Consider the following 18,729-nt stretch of genomic DNA (forward strand, 5'->3'; position numbering starts at 1 on the left):
CAGTGCTAGAGAAGGTATCTGCTACCCTCTGTTTTAAGCAAGAGCATGAAACTTTTTGCTCTGAGTAATCTACCTCTCCATTTTATTATTTTTGTTTTCCGTGTACTCAGCACCCTGGTAATCTGTTCTCTAAGAAACACTAGGTGAGGTACCAGTGCCTAACCTAGCTCAATGACTTTCCTCTTTGAGCTGGAGTGATTATATCTGAGCCATATGTTATAAGGTAATAGAGACCCAGGAAAAGCTTGTTGGGAGTAGAGGATCTGAGTATCAGTACAGAGAAAAACGGGAAGCAGGTGACAGAATGACAAAGATGGGAAAGTGGCTGGTTACTTATTCCCCACTGACTCGGTAGCCTGGTTGTTTAGCTTGTCTTGCCTGCAACCATTTCACTGCAAATGGTTTTAATTGCCTGGACCTTCCACAGAGTCCTTGTTGAACAACATGTTGACCACAAGGAAAACTTGGAATCTTCAGAACCCTGCATCCCTTTCTAATGGCCCTTCACAAGCTAATGGCCATAAGCAGTTTCAATGAAGATGGAAAAGAAATACATGGTAGAGGGAAAGAAAAAAGCACATGTAATAATGGAACTAATCAGAAAGAGCATATACAGATGGTGCTAATTCAGCACACATATAAAGAGTTTGGACCCTTCATTTGATTACCTGGTACAGCTCCCTTCCCTCACATTTTCAATGATCTGTAACCATACAGAAACCTTATTTTCTCTGATCTGACCTTTTATTTTTATGTTTTCCCTTGGCTCAAACCAGCCTTATCCAGGTTTTCTGACTTACCCACCTCCCTCTCTCCTGCTTAATCATTAAGCCCTCAGGACAATGAAGTTCTGGTCAGTATCAAGTAGTCTTAGAAACAAAGTCCTGGATCTACTGACTGCAGAAACAGAGTTTTCAATCAAACTAACATAATAACTTGGTCTCAGTTGTGTTTTAGCTCGAGAGCAGTGGTGGAATTCATATATTGTAACAACCAGTTCTCTTTTCTAAAGATCATTTTAAGTCTAAAAAAATGATATACTGAAAGGTAGTTTATTTTATGCATTTAATAGTTAAATAAAAACAATAAAAGAGGTATAGAAAACTAGATTATGTTATAAGAAAGTTTTAAAATATTAATGAAAAAACATTTAATAATACCTGACCAAAAAACAATAAAACTGTTATTTAAGATATTTCCATATTGCTTTTTGATTAGCATCATCACTTACAATTTTTTTCACCTGTGGACGGAATGAACATTACTACTGGCACTTAGAATACACTGTTATACAGATGAATGTTAAAAAAGAGTGAGGAATGTAAATTTGTGATTTCCACATTGGGCAGCTGCCCAGGCACCCACCTTAGAGAAAATCCTGATTACAAGTGCCATCATTTTTTTAACTCAGTGAGGAGAGGGGAGGCAAAGAGACAGACTCCCGCATGCACCCTGACCAGGATCCACCTGGCAAGCCTACTAAGGGGTGATGCTCTGCCCATCTGGGAAGTTGTTTTGTTGCTCAGCAACCAAGCTCTTCTTAGCCCCTGAGATAGAGGCCATGGAACCATCTTCAGTGCCTGAGCTCGCTCAACTTGCTCTAATTGAGCCATGTCTGCAAGAGAGGGAACAAGAGAGAAAGAGAAGTGAGAGTGGGGGGAGAAGCAAATGGGCACTTCTCCTGTGTGCCCTGAACAGGAATCAAACCTGGGACATCCACATACCAGGCTGACTACCACTAGCTAACCAGCCAAAGCCTACAAGTGCAGTTTTAACAACCAGTTCACCGAACTCAACAAAAAATTATGTATTGGTTCTGCTGAACTGGTGTGAACAGGCTGAATCCTACCACTGGTCTAGAGCAAGGAAATCTGAACAAGTCCACAGAACAAATCTTTAAGAAGTTGAGCAGAACAACTCCATGGATGGACCAGGACCAAATGCCTTCTTTAGTCACTATGATTGATTTTTTTTCCTTATATAATCCATCCCCTGGAACCCAAAAGGAGCCAGGTCTTTGAACATTAGATACCTGTGAGTCTGGGCATGGTGCCATCTCCTTAATAAAGTCTTACCTTCTTGGCTGCAAACTTCTGTTTATGTCTTATTGGGCTTTGATGAATGCAGGCAAAGGTCCCCTTCAGTCTGGTAACAATTCTCATTAGACCCAATTGTAATCAGCAGTTGATGCTTACTTGGTGATATTTGGTTTCTTTTACTAACTAATCAGATTGGTAATTCTTTATAATTTCTTGCCTCATGTATTTTAATGCTTGATTTTCTTCATTGGAGCATGATCATTTCAAGCCTATGTCTAATTTCCTCATCAGAAGTTTTTCTATTTATAGGGTCTGTTGTTTTTGCTGGATTTTGTTGCCTTTTACCTTGTATGTTTATTTCTTCTTTGCCTTTGAACTACTAGTGTACCCTTTCCCATGAGTTTTAGTTACTTTCTGTGAGATCCGAATACATAGGCCATCACAGTTCCAAAATAGTAGTCTAGAAGGAGCGTTTTCATGACTCTGAGCTCTGGGAGAACTTTTTTAATGAGTGTTTTTGAAAACAGTGTATTGAGCCCTAGCTGGTTGGCTCAGTGGTAGAGTGCTGGCCAAGTGTGTGGATGTCCCAGGTTTGATTCCTAGTTAGGACACACAGGGGAAGCACCCATTTGCTTCTCTCCTTCCTCCCCCTCTTGCTTCTCTCTCTCTCTCTCTCTCTCTCTCTCTCTCCCCCTCCTGCAACCATGGCTCAATTGGAGAGAGTTGGCCCCAGGACACTGAGGATGGCTCCATGAACTCTGCCTCAAGTGAAGAGCTCAGTTGCTGAGCAACAAAGCCATGCCCCATATGGGCAAAGTGTTGGCCCCTGTGTGCTTGCCTGGATGGATCCTGGTAGGGTGCATGCAGGAGTTTGTTTCTCTGCCTCCCATCCTCTCACTGGATAAAAAAAAAAAAAAAGAAAGAGAAAAAGAAAAGTGTATTGACTGATTAATCAACTCCTTCAGATGCAGTTGTATCTTTAAAATAGCAAAACCATTCTTCATATGAGTATTTATTTTAGAATTTGAAAAAAATCTAAGAACATGAAGTTTTAAGCAAAGCTTCACAAAGGAAGTCCTCTAAGGAGCCAAAGGACAGTTATACAAGAATGTTATTTTAAGGAAACAAAGCTTTGTATTCTAGATAAATAACCCCTCAACATGATTTTCAATAAAAAGGATTTTGATAACTAAGTTTGAGAAACATTGCATATGACATTATCCATATTCTATTATCTTACAGATTCATTAATATATTAGCATAGAAAGGTACAGAGCTCTGAAATAAAAATATCTGGTTTTTCTGAAACTTATTTAAAGATCAATCTTTTTTCTTTTCTTTTCTTTTTTTTACAAAAGGGAAACTAGTATGTATTTTATATAAAATAATTTGTGAATCTTGAGTTAAGATATATTCTAGCATATTATATGCTAAATTGAGCATTTTCAAGGAAGAATACATAATATCTTCCTCATACTGCTTTTAGCAATAAAATTTTAGCAGCAGATGAATGGCAAAGAAATAAAGATTAAAAGTTCCTAGCAAGACTCAGAATAGTATTTTATGCTTTCTCTTTCCTATTTGAAACACCTTTTACACTTGAGTACTCCCCATTTTCCTTCTGCCTTACTGGCTGATCCTTCCCAGTTGCTTTGGCTGATTACTTCTTATCTACCCAATATCCTAATAGTCTTTAGCTATTTTCTCTACTTACACTCATGAACATGGTGATCTCATCCATTCTTATAACTTAAATTGTATCTATGTGCCAAAGATTCCCAAATTTATGTCTCCAAACCAGACTTCTCTCCTGAACCCCAACCTCATATGTCCAGCTGTCCACTTGACATCTCCACTTGGGTGTCTCAGAATCAACATGTTCAAAACTCTCCAGTGGCTTTTCAGATAGAAACAGCGCCCTTCCGAGGCCCCACATGATCTGTTACCTCTACAATCCACTCTCCTGTTATTCCCTTCCACATTTCTCTAGCCAGACTGCTCTTACTATGCATGTTTCCACCTTTCACTTCTTTTCACTTATTTTTCTAGCTGGAATGCTCTTCTTTCAAATAATCACATGGCTCACACCATCACTTTTGGGGGACTTACCTCAAATACCACTCTGGGAGGACATCCTTAGGACTTCAGTTTGGCGTGTTTACTATCAGCCAGTGCATCTACACCACACCCCCAACACTTTCTACCTTCCTCCCTTCTTTTCTTTTCTTTTCTTTTTTAATATGTTTTATTTAATAAACAGCTTTTTATTGAAGGACTGAAAGAATTAAATAGAAGGCACAGTAACACTGTAAAGCTTTTCAGATCATAACAATCTTTCTGTATGCATATAGAAAACCCAGACTTTGTCTCTTAGACAATCTGAAAATCCTTATTTGTCATCCTTTAGTTTTCCTGTGTACCATCTCTTAAAAACTGGCCAGAATCTTGTTTTCTCTCTTTCGTCTCTCTTCTTGGTTAAAGGATGCAAGAACTCTCTTCTCATCAGCACTATAGACCTGGTTCTCTTTCCGTAGTCGCACGGCCTCCCTTCGGTGATGCCTGCTACCACTCATCACGTAACCCGAGCATTCAAATGATGCAATTTCTTCACTTGTCAAACGAATTTCACCTCTTCGTGGGATACATTTTCCAGCTTTTACATATTCAGCCATAGCTGCACCTTCACCAGGTAACAGAGCATGGCCATAGTTCAGGGGTTTATCATCTTGAGAGGCAAGTGTTTTGGAGCCTCCTGGCCAATTAAATCCGAGGGTTCTTCAGGCTTTGATCGTTCCTTCCAGGGCTTCTCCAGAAACTCTTCTTGGGACTCTTTAGAGCTTGAATCACTGGAATCTTTTCTGTTCTTCTTAGACTTCTTTTTCTTGTATTTCTTCGATCTGCGTTTTTTCTTCTTTTCCTTTTTCTTGACTTTCTTTGATCTCCTTTTTGTATCTTCATCACTGGAGACTGTTTCAGAATCAGAGTCACTGTCACTATCGTCAGAATACTTCTTGCGTTTTCTTTTAGATGATTTTTTTCTTTCTCCTTTTCTTGGACCTTTCTTTTGAATGACTGGACTTTTTCTTTTTCTTCTTTTCCTCTTCTGAAGTAGAAGCTGAAGTGGTGCTTTTCTTTGGCTCTTCATCCTCTACTGGTATATGTTCATAGAGCCTGGTTCCGGATTCTTCAGAGAAAGTCCCCATACCTCAGGAGCTCCCAATTTTCCAACCCTCTGTCTCTCACTTAACCTCTTCTGCCGCAGGCTTTCCTCCCTTTCCTTGTCCGGGAGGCTAAGCCAAGGCTTGCGCTCCCATAGGGCCTTGAGGAGCCGCCATAATAAGCGGACGAGGCAGAAGCGAAGGGGGTGCCCCGCGTGGCAGACAGCGCCCCCAGAGCGTGGCCGCGAGCGGGAACGACAGGGCTGGTTTCGGGAGCCTGGCTAAGGCCACTCTGCTGGTGGTTGAGGCCATTACGATCCCCAGAATCCCCAGACCGAGAGCAAGAGTGCGAACGAGAACAGCAGCCCCGCGGGGAGCGAGCGGATTTGCTGGATTTAGGGCTCCTCGAAGAACTGCGACGCTTCACTCTGGGGCCCGAGGCCTCCTTCTCCGGGCTGCGTGAACCAGACACCAAAGCCATCACTGCAGCGGGGTCCCCAAAGCGAGGGGACAATGGGGTGCTCTCGCTAGCCTGGGAAGATATCAGTTGCCTTGGCTCCCAGAACCTGTCACCATGCCACAACCCGAACTGGAGGAAACCTTGGTCCTCCCTTCTTTTCTTTATTTAACATGGCCCTCCCGTTTCCACATTAGAATGTGAAATCCACAAGGGCAAGAATTTTGTGTGTTCTTTAATTGCTCTATATGCAACGTCTATGCCGCTGCTTATTTAAATAACACATGTTCCATAATACTGGTTTAGTTAATGAATTTGAAAGTTGAGGATATTTTCATGACTTCTGAAAATAACCAATTTATTTCCAACCAATTCATTTACACATGTTCAGATAGTACATAATGAATTTTCACCTAGAAAATATAGCATATTTGACAGTGACTTTTACCCCTTAAGCTATAAGAACCCAAAGATCCTACACTATCACCCTTCTAGGAAAAGGTGTGCCTGACATGATATTATTATTATTTAATTTTTATTTTATTTATTTATTTATTTATTTTGTATTTTTCTGAAGCTGGAAACGGGAAGAGACAGTCAGACAGACTCCCGCATGCGCCCAACCGGGATCCACCCAGCACGCCCACCAAGGGCAATGCTCTGCCCCTCGGGGGCGTCGCTCTGTTGCGACCAGAGCCACTCTAGTGCCTGGGGCAGAGGCCAAGGAGCCATCCCCAGCGCCCGGGCCATCTTTGCTCCAATGGAGCCTCGGCTGCGGGAGGGGAAGAGAGAGACAGAGAGGAAGGAGAGGGGGATGGGTGGAGAAGCAGATGGGCGCTTCTCCTGTGTGCCCTGGCCGGGAATCGAACCTGGGACTTCTGCACGCCAGGCCGACGCTCTACCACTGAGCCAACCGGCCAGGGCCTTATTTAATTTTTTATTACTTGTTTCCTGAACCCTTGAGATTTCAACCTCTGAACTAAGATTTCCTGATGGCTGGTTATCTTTGAGTGCAAAAACAAGAATTTCCCAGACACTTTTAAACAATATCTGATTTGACAAGGTGACAGCAGTTATATGAACGTTAGAAACTTCAGTTGTTAGTATGGCTGAGAATGCAGGCTTAGAAACCTCCTAAATTATCTGATTTTGATTCATTTGGACTGAGTAGACATTTATTTTAAAAAGTACTAATCTAAGTTTATGTTTATATTTTTTGTAAACTTTTTTACTATTCTTTTCTGCTTTTTCTAATACATATGTATATAATTTCACTTAAAAGAAACTTTAAATCAAAAAGTGTAAACCTGAATGGTTTGCTTAGATATCTGTTTAATTTTAAAGGTAAAAAAAAAAAAAGAAGAAGAAGAATACTATGCTACTTGTTCCCTACCTCACATCTTTGAATTTAAAACTGAGATACAGGAGAAGCACACAGTCTTCCAACCCCTATTTAATCCCAAATTAAACAGGCATAATTCTTAAAGTGAGAGGAAACATTTTAAGCCTCTTAAATGAAGAATGTACAAACCATCATCTTCTCTTACAAAGATGCCATCTCTGAGGGAGAAGAAAGTCAAGGAAAACCTATAGACTAAAGTTCTGTGGTAACAAATGCAACAGATTTTCTAACAGAAAACTTTCACCTCTTTCTGTCTTTTCCTAAAACTGGTCCCTAACAGTCACAGTGTCAGTCACATCATAACACCAAGTTTCAGCTTCATACAGTGAGATGACTTTCCTGATTTTCCTATTTAATGGTTCCCAGTAAATACACAATCGACTTTTTTTCCCAGACACCTAAGAGAGCTAACCCAAGTCATTGTTTGTATATTTGCATATATTCCATTATAGGCCTTTATGTTCTTCAAAAGAGATGTAAAATTAGCATCATAGTCTAATTTCCAATGCCTATGCACTTAATATGGATGAAATGTATGCAGAAGAAAATTTCCAAGAATAAAACAGTATAGCGTGGATTTTATGTATTGAGGTTAAGGTCGTCTAAATAAATTTAAAAAGGTAAACTTCTGTCATTCAAAAGAGAAACAGCTCTCCAGCCTAGACAAGGTGAAGTTCACCTGTCATCACCTGGTAGCATCATCTTAAAGAAGAGCATGGCCTGACCTGTGGTGGCGCAGTGGATAAAGCGTCGACCTGGAAAAGCTGAGGTCGCCGGTTCGAAACCCTGGGCTTGCCTGGTCAAGGCACATATGGGAGTTGATGCTTCCAGCTCCTCCCCCCTGTTTCTCTCTCCTCTCTCTCTCTGTCTCTCTCTCTCTCCCTCTCTCTCTCCTCTCTAAAATGAATAAATAAAATTAAAAAAAAAAAAAGAAGAGCATGACTGCATTGATAATATCACTGGAGGTGTTTCTTTGCTCAACATTTTCTTAGTCTGCCCATCTAAGGAAATCTACTTAGGCCACCTTAATGGTTTTTTGTTTCTTTCTGAACTTCCATGAAATTGTTCTTGGGTTTTTTTTGTTATTGTCTTTGCTTTTTTGAATTGTCAAGGATTTTCTGACAACTTTTTGATAACTATTTCCCTAGACCAGAAGGTAATATTCAATCTATATAGGTAATGCTCAAAAGTAATAAAAATAAGAAATATTATTATGACAGAATAAGTCTACATATATATGTATATAGAGAGAAATAATTGGGGCCCCTGGGAGCATATTAACTGAGTAGTAGCTAATTTACTGTTAATATGGAGCCTTACAGTCTATTTCAACTGTATCTCAAAACTATGTCATCCAAATGTCTTCATTTCTGCTTACTTCCTATCTGAGATGTATCAGTTTTCATTTTTTATAAAAGGGATTTTATTTTGCCTTACTTTGCAGAGCCCTGACATTATTTTATAGCCTTAAAGTAGATATGGCTTGGGGGAAAGTTTGTTTTATACGGGTGGAAAATATATTACCAAACTTATGCATATTTTGAATGCATGACTCTGGTGACCACAGTCCTATGTGAGTCAGTAACTGGATTTGAGCCAGCATGGGAAAATAGAATAACTCTCAGTAGATGTCAGGGAAATGTAATCCTTTTTAAAAACTATTTACATCAAGAATATAAGTCACAGGTAGAAATTTATGGAATAATCCATAGATGTTTCCAGACAAAAAAGCAGTCCCTTAGACAATTAGACATTCATTGTATTTAGGGAATAAATGTGCAGTAGTTCAATATGCCTGACCATATTTGCAACAATGCCCTGAATGTCCTCCTCTTCATCCTTGATTCCAATGGTTCATTCTGTTTAGTTCCATCACCTAAATACTTAGCAAGTTTATTTTTGTACATGCAGTTCTGCGAAAAGATGTGTAGAATGCAATTTCAAATAATTGAGATTTAGCTCATCTTGCTTTTACAAGTTAAATCATTTAATACTGATTATGCTGAACTTCTCAGACTTTTATACTGTATGCTTGCCTGGATTTATGAAGCTGTATAAACATTGTCATTAATAATTGCAAGCAACTAAAAGTATAGCATTGTAATGTTCTCTTACATAAATTCTTTGGGGTGGACTGATTTTTAAAACATTTGTTCACTTGCATCTTTTTTTAATCCTGCCAAAAATTTATATACTTCAATGATTCATATAAAAAATTATAATTAAAGAATCATCAAAGTGGGTTTTTTTTCTGACACCTGGTCTCAAAAATGGTAAATCCAGCTTAATAAGAAGAGCTACCATTGATCAAGTGCTTACATCCCACTGGGTGCTTTTTTATACTCTCTCTAATGTTAGAGATTATCTTTGAAGGTAAGTATGAATCACAGCCTATTTTACAAGTGGAGAAATGGGCTTAAAATAATAAAAATAACTTGCTGAAGGTGTCACACAGCTAAGAGATGGCAAAGCAGACAGGTTGAACCTGATTCTATGGGGAAAATGTTACTCGTTATTTTTAAGGTTTGTGCAGTGCTTTAAATAAACTTTAGAAAATTTAGTGTGTATTTGCTGATTCACTCAATCCATGAAAGTATCATCTCAAAACACCAAGTTTGCAGGTTTCATCCCTGGCCAGAGCACATGAGGAAAGTAACCTATGAATGCACAGCTGAGTGGAACAACAAATGAATGCTTCTCTTTTTCTCTTTCTCTCTCTCTCCTCTCTCTCTCACTCTCTCTCTCTCCCTCTCCCTTTCTCTCCCCTTTCCTTTCTCTGTCTCTCCAGAATCAATGGATAATTTTTTTTTAAATTTTCAAAAGTTAAAATAAATTTCAGCCTGATCCCTGACCTTTGAGAGTTTATAGTTGAAAGCAACATGACTCACCTTTTATTCCTTGTACATATACCCCTGAAATATGTAACCAGGGCGTCATTTATTCCAACCCCACTGCTATCTGAAAAAGAGCTGAAAACTGAAGTAAAAAAAATTAAAAGTGAAACAAACCAAAAAATTCTTAGAGTATATTAGCTTTTAGAAAGCCAACATCCATGTTATAGCCTATGGCCTATGCTCTGGATCAACACTGTTCTAAGTATAGGAGAACCCTGGACCTTAGAAATAATTTAATCTGACTGGAGACATATTGTGACTATCTTGCCTCATTCCTCCTTACTGTCCCATTTCCCTTTCTCTTTGCTAACATATTCACTTGGGGATCTTTTAGTTTTATCTCCCTGCATATGCAGTGCCTCTGCCTACACTCAGATCTTTATTTCTACTAATCTTGGTAACTATGTTCCCTGTAGCAACAGCCTCCATTCCTTTCTCAGATATTCTTCAACTGGGTAGTTCTAATATAAAGCTAATGAGACCATATTACCTTCTGGCCTCAATCGTTAATGGAATTTCAATTACATGCATAATTGACTAAGAGCTCTTCAGCATGGCTCTTTACTCACTGACCTCTGCTACCTAGAGACCAAGTTAGGGAGAGCAACTAAGAGGTAACAGCTATGTTTGTCCACAAGTATTACCCAGAGGGGTGATGACTTCTGGCTTTGACAGGAGTCTAATGTGGTGAGTGGCCTTCAGAGACTCCTGGATGTCCGGTATTCTTGGGTCTTTGAGAAAATGAAAAGTCAACAAGATTAGGATAAGCTGATCTTTCTTAGCCTAACATAGTCCTTGAATTGGTTGAATTCAATTGAGCAAATGTTCTGTCCAGTTCTTTACTCTAGCCCAAGTTGGACTCTGCACCATGCTTATATGTAGTATAACCATAACTAATACAAGACAATAACCATAATAGTCACAAAAAAGACATTGCACATATAAAATCACAGGCACTTGTCTCTGGTAAATAGCAGGAGCAGGGGGTGGTAAGAAAGGTTTAAAGAGGGACAAATATGAGGTGACAGAAAATAATTTGACTTTGGGTGATGGGTGTACAACAGAATCAACAGTTCAAATGCTGTAGAAATGTTCATCTGAAACCTGTGTACTCTTACTGATCAATGTCACCTTGTTAAAGTTAATTTTCTAAATAAAATTTAAAAGTTTAAAAAAAATTGCATGTGCATCCAGCCTTCCCCACCAAGATCCTTCAGCAACAAGGGGCAGAATAAGAAACTTAAAAGTAGTTCAACAACAGGGGCTTATCATCATATAAAAGAAGTCTGGCAGTAGAAGATTTCAGGAAAGACCAGCAGTCTCAAAGAAGTCATCGGGGGACACAGGCTTGTTCTTTCTTTTTTTCCACCATTGTTAAAATATCTACCATTCTTTCCTTCAGGGTTGCAAAATTAATATATGCTTCTAACTATAACCATCAGGTTCACACATGACAGTATCCAATGAAAAGAAAGAACTGTTCTTTCTCCATATATAAACTAAACTTAATGTCAAATATTATATGCTGGCTTGACATCTGGTGAAATTGGTGGGGGACCTCCTCTGGACTAACTAAAGGTCCCCTCCCCACACACTACACAGATAAAGTCCCCTGGCCAAACAACTCTCCCTACCAAAGTGACCAGTGCAGTTTCTGCTTATCCTTGAGGGCAAATTTCAGTTCCCTGACAGCCCACAGAATTAATCAAACAATCCAATCACACCCTTTCACAGGAACCAGGGGCTCTTCATTTTCTTGACACTACAAAGCCTGTCCCCCAAAACTCATGGTTGTTCACTTTGTTTGGAGTGTAACCCCCTGTGTGGCCCTGCATTGTGAGCATATGTGGCTTATAAACTACTTTCAATATCATCTATCCGGTGTCAAGTGTCGTGTGTTCAACCATGCCTATAACCCGTGAGTGTGAATCCCTCCCTCCTTCTCCAAAGAAGTGAGTTGGAGGTTATTAAAACAATCAGCAAAGGAAATATTTCCCTGAATTTCATCAGAAACTTCCCTTAAGTTCCCTTATGTCTCATTTACCAGAAATAATTCACACGGCCACCTATGCACTAATCACCGCCCTGCCAAAGAAGATGTAATGAACTCAATTGGCCTAAACTGGTCAGGCACCAGCCTCTGCATAGGGCTGCCTAACATCAAGGCAAAACTGGAGTTCTATTAGCCAAGAAGAAAAGGGGAATGACTGTCTGAGAGGTGATCATCACAAACATTTTGTCAAAACCCTCAAACCGGCCTGACTGGTGGTAGCGCAATGGATAGAGTGTCAACCTAGGATGCTGAAGTCCCAGGTTCAAAACCCTAGGTTGCTGGCTTGAGCACGGGCTCATCTGACTGGAGTGCAAGTTTGCTGGCTTGAGCATGGGATCATCAACATGATCCTGTGGTCACTGGCTTGAGCCAAAATGTCACTGGCTTGACCAAGGGGTCACTGGCTCCACTTGAGCCCCCTACTACCAATCAAGAAGCAATCAATGAACAACAAAAGTGACACAACTATGAGTTGATGTTTCTCATCTCTGTCCCTTTCTCTCTCTCTCTCTCTCTCATTGTTTCTCTCTCTAAAAAAAAAAAAAAAAAAAGAAGAAAGAAAGAAAAAAGAAAACCTTGAACCACCTAGTCTACTAGGCTTGTCTGTGCAAAGAAGAACAGCACTATTAGGTTTGCTTGCAAACATGGAACAACTGGTACTTTTTATTCTGTTTGTCACTCTAGTAGGCATAGTAATATGTCAAAAGGCTAATGGCTGCAACAGGACATAAGAAAGAATGGGCAATAACAGTATGCTTGCACTTAATCCAGCCAACCTCTTTGTGCAAGAGATATTATTATCCACATTCTGCTGACAGAAAGTTAAAATTTTAAATGCAAGGACTCTACATACCCAGTGCTACTTTTGGAATTCAAGTGCAGGTCTGTCTGACAACAGAGCTCAAACTTCCTTGTTGCTGCACAATCCAGCCTGGCTGAAGCCTGATCCTCAAAGTTAAAGGAGGCTGCTGACGCTGAGAGAATAAGCTGTTGACACCAAAAATCTTGTGCTATGGGCATGAGACCTGAGTAAATTTGGGTAAACAAGGGCCCACAAAGACCCTGGCCAGTTGGCTCAGCCATAGAGCATCCCTCTGGTGTATGGAAGTCCAGATTCTATTCCTAGTCAGGGCACACAGGAGAAGCGACCATCTGCTTCTCCACCCCTCTTCCTTCTCTTTCTCTCTCTCCCTTTCTCTCTATCCCCTCCTGCAACCATGGCTTATATAACTCTATTGGCTTGGCAAGTCCAAAATCTGCAGAATAGGCAGGCTGGTATTCCAGGAAAGAGTTGCAGTTCAAGTCTGAAGACAATCTGCTGGACAAATTCCCCCTTCCCCTGGGGACATCAGTCTTTTTCTATTAAGATCTTCAACTGATTGGATGAGGCCCACCCATGCTATGAAGACTAATTTGTTTTACTCAAAGTCTACTTATTTAAATGCTAATATTATTTATAAAATACCTCCACAGAAACATCTAGAATAGTATTTGATCAAATAACCTGGGTTTTATACTCTAGCCACATTGATATAAAATTAACCATGACAACTATCTTATATTATTATGAGAATAAATAAAAGACTACCTGTAAAATATGAAAAATGACAGAAAATATATGATACTATTAAATATTAGTGCTGATGAAGAAGTAACATGATAAACCACAAAGAACATTGGCTTTGAAATCAGACAATTCTGAATTCAAATTTTAACTTGATCATGTTCTGCATCTATGATTTTGTTGACCTGTACCTGTCTGACATTAAGTTTCCCCATTTTTAAAATGTTATTAATAAAATCTAGTTAATTATGGTATATGAAAGTTAAAGAAAATATTGATCTGATGAAAAACTACTGTGTTAGGTAGAAACACCTGTGAAAGTTCCTACCAGCTCTCTCTCTCTTCCATTCTCCTCCTCCCTGCTCCCCTCAATTGCGCCTGCACCTTGAACCCCTGTGGTTTGCAGTGAGGCCACTGTTCCTCTGAAATGACTTGAGGAGAGGTCAGTAGAGAGGTGGGCAAATGTATATTATTGAGTTGTTGTCACTGAAACACAGCCCTCTGGAAGAATCCTACCTTAATCAATACCATTTTAACATAAGATTCCATTTTGTAATGTGGTTCCCATATCCTGGCTGATGGCCCACACTGGCACAAAGTTGCTGATCTGGTTTCAACAAATTTTATTAAGAAAAAATGTTGTAGACAGATGGATTCCCAAGGCTGTGCATGATGAAGTCAATCAACTTGGCAATTTTACTGTATTTTCATTCCATATTTATATTCTCTACTCTAAATATGTCCAGTGAGGTTGAAAACCAGGCAAAGTGGAAAGAACACTAGTTCTAGGGTCATTCAAAGCCTGGTTTGGATCCAAGCTCAGCTGCTTTTAAACTCTGTAACTCTGGGTAAGTTTCCAGGCCTTAATTTCCTTTTTAAAAATGGAGATAATTATAGTGCTACTATTCCAGATGGCCTACAAGGTTAAAAATAATAACTGAAGGTATCTGGCACATAAAAAAAATGTTTTGACAATATACTATTGTCACTATAGGAAGTTTTCTAGAGTTTAGAAAGTGTCCCAGTAGAGCCCAAGCTTGCGATCTGGGGTCCCTGATTCAACTTCCCCGTGCAGTGGGACACTCCTGCTTATCAGCAGAGCTGGAAGCCTCTTCGAAACTACTCTTGAAGCAGCTATGGGGATTCTACTTATTGGTACTGGAAACTAGCCACCACAGGAGGAAAGACACAACTACACACAAGTTAGTTGTAAGAATCACACAGGCAGTTTATTACTCACAAATCCTTTTGGTGTGTCTGGGTACAGCTTAAGGGGGGGCCCCATCTGCGTGCTCTTCTCGGCTGTCTTTGGTCAGAGCAGCGTGGGGAGACAGTCCACGTTCATGTTCATGTTGAAGTCTGGGTGACTACCGCAGCGAGGGGGGGTGCTTAGCTTTATAGTATCTTTTCTGGCCATAGCCTTCTAACAGATGTCAATCTTCAGGATTATCACCTCAAACCACCTTTTTGGAAATTCCTCACAGGAAGCCCTTTTAATATTTATCTACTAAAATGTCGTATCAAGCCACTTTTAAGGTGTTCCTAGGGAAGCTCCTTGTTTATGTTAATTTACAAAGTTATGACATCAAGCCACTTCTTATCTATATATAACTTCACACACACACTAACTGGGCCCTGCTGGAAAGTCAGAGTCTGTTTATCACATCTGCACACACTACACTAATTCCTACCCAGACAGTATAACTTTACTTACTTTCCTTAATTGATTTTAATATTATATCTTAATTACTTTTATATATCTTCCACATTTTTCTATATTCCTATATATTTAATTACTATAACCTTATACTACTGCAACAGAAAGGCTTCTAAGAAATAAATTAGAATGTAAGGGATTTCAGGTCTCAGTACGCTGTAGAGTGAAGAATAAGAGGTTGAGCTCAGCAGAAGGTCAGCAAATGAAAATGAAATAAACAATATCTCATCTGTAGAGAGGTGGTCATCTAACTTAAAAATAAAATCAGCAAAGCGTTAGTGAGATTTTCTCAAGTTTGTTATGATACAAAGGCCCTGATTGCTAAATAAATGAAAGAAAATTTTCAATAAACTCTGGCTTCTCCAAGATGACAAGAAAAGAACTTCCTTTGCTCCACCCATGGAATCTATGTGATGGGAGAGAAGCAGACTGGGCTGGGATTGAAATCTTTTAGTTTAAATTCTACCCATGAATAACTGTGGGGTAGAGCAGACAATTTCCCAAGAAAGAGAGTAAACAAAAGACAAGTTGAGTACTTGCCCAAGGATACAGATATCGGAATTAGTTTGACTATAAATAACAGGAAACTGAAAGTAGTATTAGTTTAAGCAAGATAGACCAAGTCAGTCCAGAGGTGCTTGCTGATACCACACTCATCACCCTTCTATTTTTGCACCTTCTATATTTCATTCTTAAGATTGCTCTTGGTCCAGGATATCTAATAGAGAGTGCACCATCACGTTCGCATTTCAAAGAGCAGGAAAGAGGAAAGAACAAAAGTGTAAAAAGGGTAAACATCTTGAGTCAGCAGCCTCCCAGAACTTTATCACATGGCCAAATCAAACCTCAAAGAGGCAGATAAATGGTATTTTGGATGGACATATTGCTTTTCCAAATAACATTAGGGTATAATTATTACGGAAATGAAGATGGTAGCAATACAAAAAGGAGATTTTTGAGAAACAGGCCTACAGCTTTTTTTTTTTTTTACTTTATAGTTTAGTGGTGTGGTGATTTTAAAATATGTCCATAAATTATTTGACACTCTTCTCTTTAACAAGGGCAGCCTAATTTCCTTCCCGTTAAGTGTAGGCAGTACAAGTGATTCGATGAATAGAGTGTGATGGAAGTGGCAGTGTGAGACTTCTTATTTATATGACATGATAAATGTTTGCTGTTTGTAAGGCCAGAAGCCAAGGCCACTATCATAGCCACCGCCTGGCCCATGCAGGTTCTCAGTGGATTCCGACAGTCGGTAAAGAAACAATGGAGCCAAAAACTGATAGGCCATTTTCTTTAATTCTAGCTTGCACCTGGCGGGCAAGTAAAAATACACACTGGGCTCCAAAACCCACTCATATTCAGTGCTCACAAAGCCACTGACTTATCCGAATTTCCTAGAATCAAAGATTTCTAGCTCACCAGCCTTATTCTCCTCAGTTCCCCATCTCCTTCCTTATCCCAGATACAAACTCTGTACAAACTGGCATCTCACTCAGCACTCCGCCATCTTGGCTGCTTCTCCTGGCCACATGGCCTCTTTCTGCCCTCTGCTCTGCTCCCTCTGCTCTCTCATGCTAATCATCCCAGGAACCAAGAGAGCAAACTCTCGTTCTGCCCCCATTTTATATTGTAGCTTCACAACCTCTAATCCAATATACAAAATAGGGAAGTCTCTAATACAAAGTCACTTCTCTGAGGCATGATTGGATTGTACCACCCCACATCAAAAAGGGTGGGAAACGCTTAATCCCAAAACCAAGCCCCAGGCTACAAGGATTCTCAACACACATTAATATCACCTGGGCGACGGCCTCACATGGGCAGCGCCATTTTTAACAAAGTGAGCATAATACATTTTATCTGCCCAACACTGTTCAAAGCCTCTGAAATTTGGGGTAATTATGAAACAAAAGATAACTAATACCAATGACTAAAATATCTAAAGACCAAAGAGATCCTGTCATGTTTAGCCCTCCCCTCTTTTTTTAGTCATTCAGTATTTTAGAACAACACTATGGTTGTGGCACTATTGTACACACTAGAGATACATTCTAGTAGACAATCAAATAAATAATACATAAGATGTGAAGAGAAAAAATAAATGCATGTATCAGTCAGAGTCTTATAAGCAGACAATAAAACCCACTAGTTGTCTCAACAAGGAATTTAAGGGCTAATAGAAAGTTCACAAAACAACCACCCCCAGATCTACGTATATCACAAAACTGACCTCATACGAAAATGCTGTTGTTACTATTACTGCTGTTGACCTTTACTCTTATCGTAGAATGGCTGCTTTTGCTCCTGACACCTCAGCAGCTACTGGTTCCTGCTCACACTTGCACTAACACAATGAATGCCCATGCTCAATTGTTGTGCCATGCAGCTGCCTTAAGTCACAACCCTCCACCTAATTGTTGGTATCTGCACTTCACTGTCAAAAGAGTCTGGAGATTCTGGATTTTTTAAAAATTCTACATTAGAAAAATTTGTATTTATATTGTATTCATGACATGAGAGAATATTAAAATGAAAAGAGAATGTGCAAAATAATAGGGGAAATGGTTAATGGCATATTATCTACTCGGCCCAGTAAGAGAGGCTGGAGAGTAAGGGGTGCTACTTTAGATAATGTGGTCAAAGAAGATTTCCCTGAGAAGGCAATATTTGCACAGGGATCCAAAGGAAATAAAGAAGCAAGTGCAAAGGCCTTGAGTATAAAGTAGCACATTTGGTATAAGAACAAAAACACTTTTTCTATGTTATTAAACTTTTAATTACATAAGCTGCTTTCAAAAATCACATTCAGAGTGGAGATTTTCTGACATGCTGGAGTTGTCAGAAGGCCACCACAGTAGCCCAGCCCAAACCCCTTCAGCAAATGCCCTCTACCTGCTTGGGAGAAAATTCCTCCGTGCCCATTTGTCCCAGGAAATCAGAGAGCAATGGCCTCAGGACAATAGCAGGTAGAGCTGTGTAGAGTAACCTGCTGGCAGACTGCACCCAGAGATGAGACTCGAGGATCACCCAAGTGATCCCTGGGAATTGAGTTCCCAAGTGTCCTAGGACATTCAACTCCTGAGCTGTTGATTCCATTGTAAGGAACCTCAAAGCCTCTCAGTCTCCAAAACTTCTCATGGCAGAGAAAGCCTGAGGCCACGCAGCTCCTGTCCGTAAGGATGGACAGAAATTCAAACAGAATACCAGAGGCTTATTTACAGAAGATGCTAAGAAGTCTCCAGGGATAGAATTTATTCTAAAGAAAGAGAGTCAAGGCACACTGGTTAGATTCAGAAGAAAGTGGACAAATACCACCATGCCAAATACACCAATCTTCATAGATCAAACCACCCAGGACTCACCGGCTGCCTAAGGCAAACAATTATAATAAAAAAGAGTGAAATGCTCAAAGATTTGCATTGGTACAAGATTGCAACCCGCT

The 18,729-nt window shown here is 39.7% G+C and overlaps 1 pseudogene; it reads right to left on the minus strand.

Annotated features, from left to right (window-relative positions):
• Positions 1-4,435: 4,435 nt before the first annotated feature.
• Positions 4,436-5,678, minus strand: LOC136329016 (NF-kappa-B-activating protein pseudogene; annotated as a pseudogene).
• Positions 5,679-18,729: the final 13,051 nt, after the last annotated feature.

This window comes from Saccopteryx bilineata, chromosome 3, assembly GCF_036850765.1.
Source record: "Saccopteryx bilineata isolate mSacBil1 chromosome 3, mSacBil1_pri_phased_curated, whole genome shotgun sequence".
NCBI classification, from domain to species: Eukaryota; Metazoa; Chordata; class Mammalia; order Chiroptera; family Emballonuridae; genus Saccopteryx; species Saccopteryx bilineata.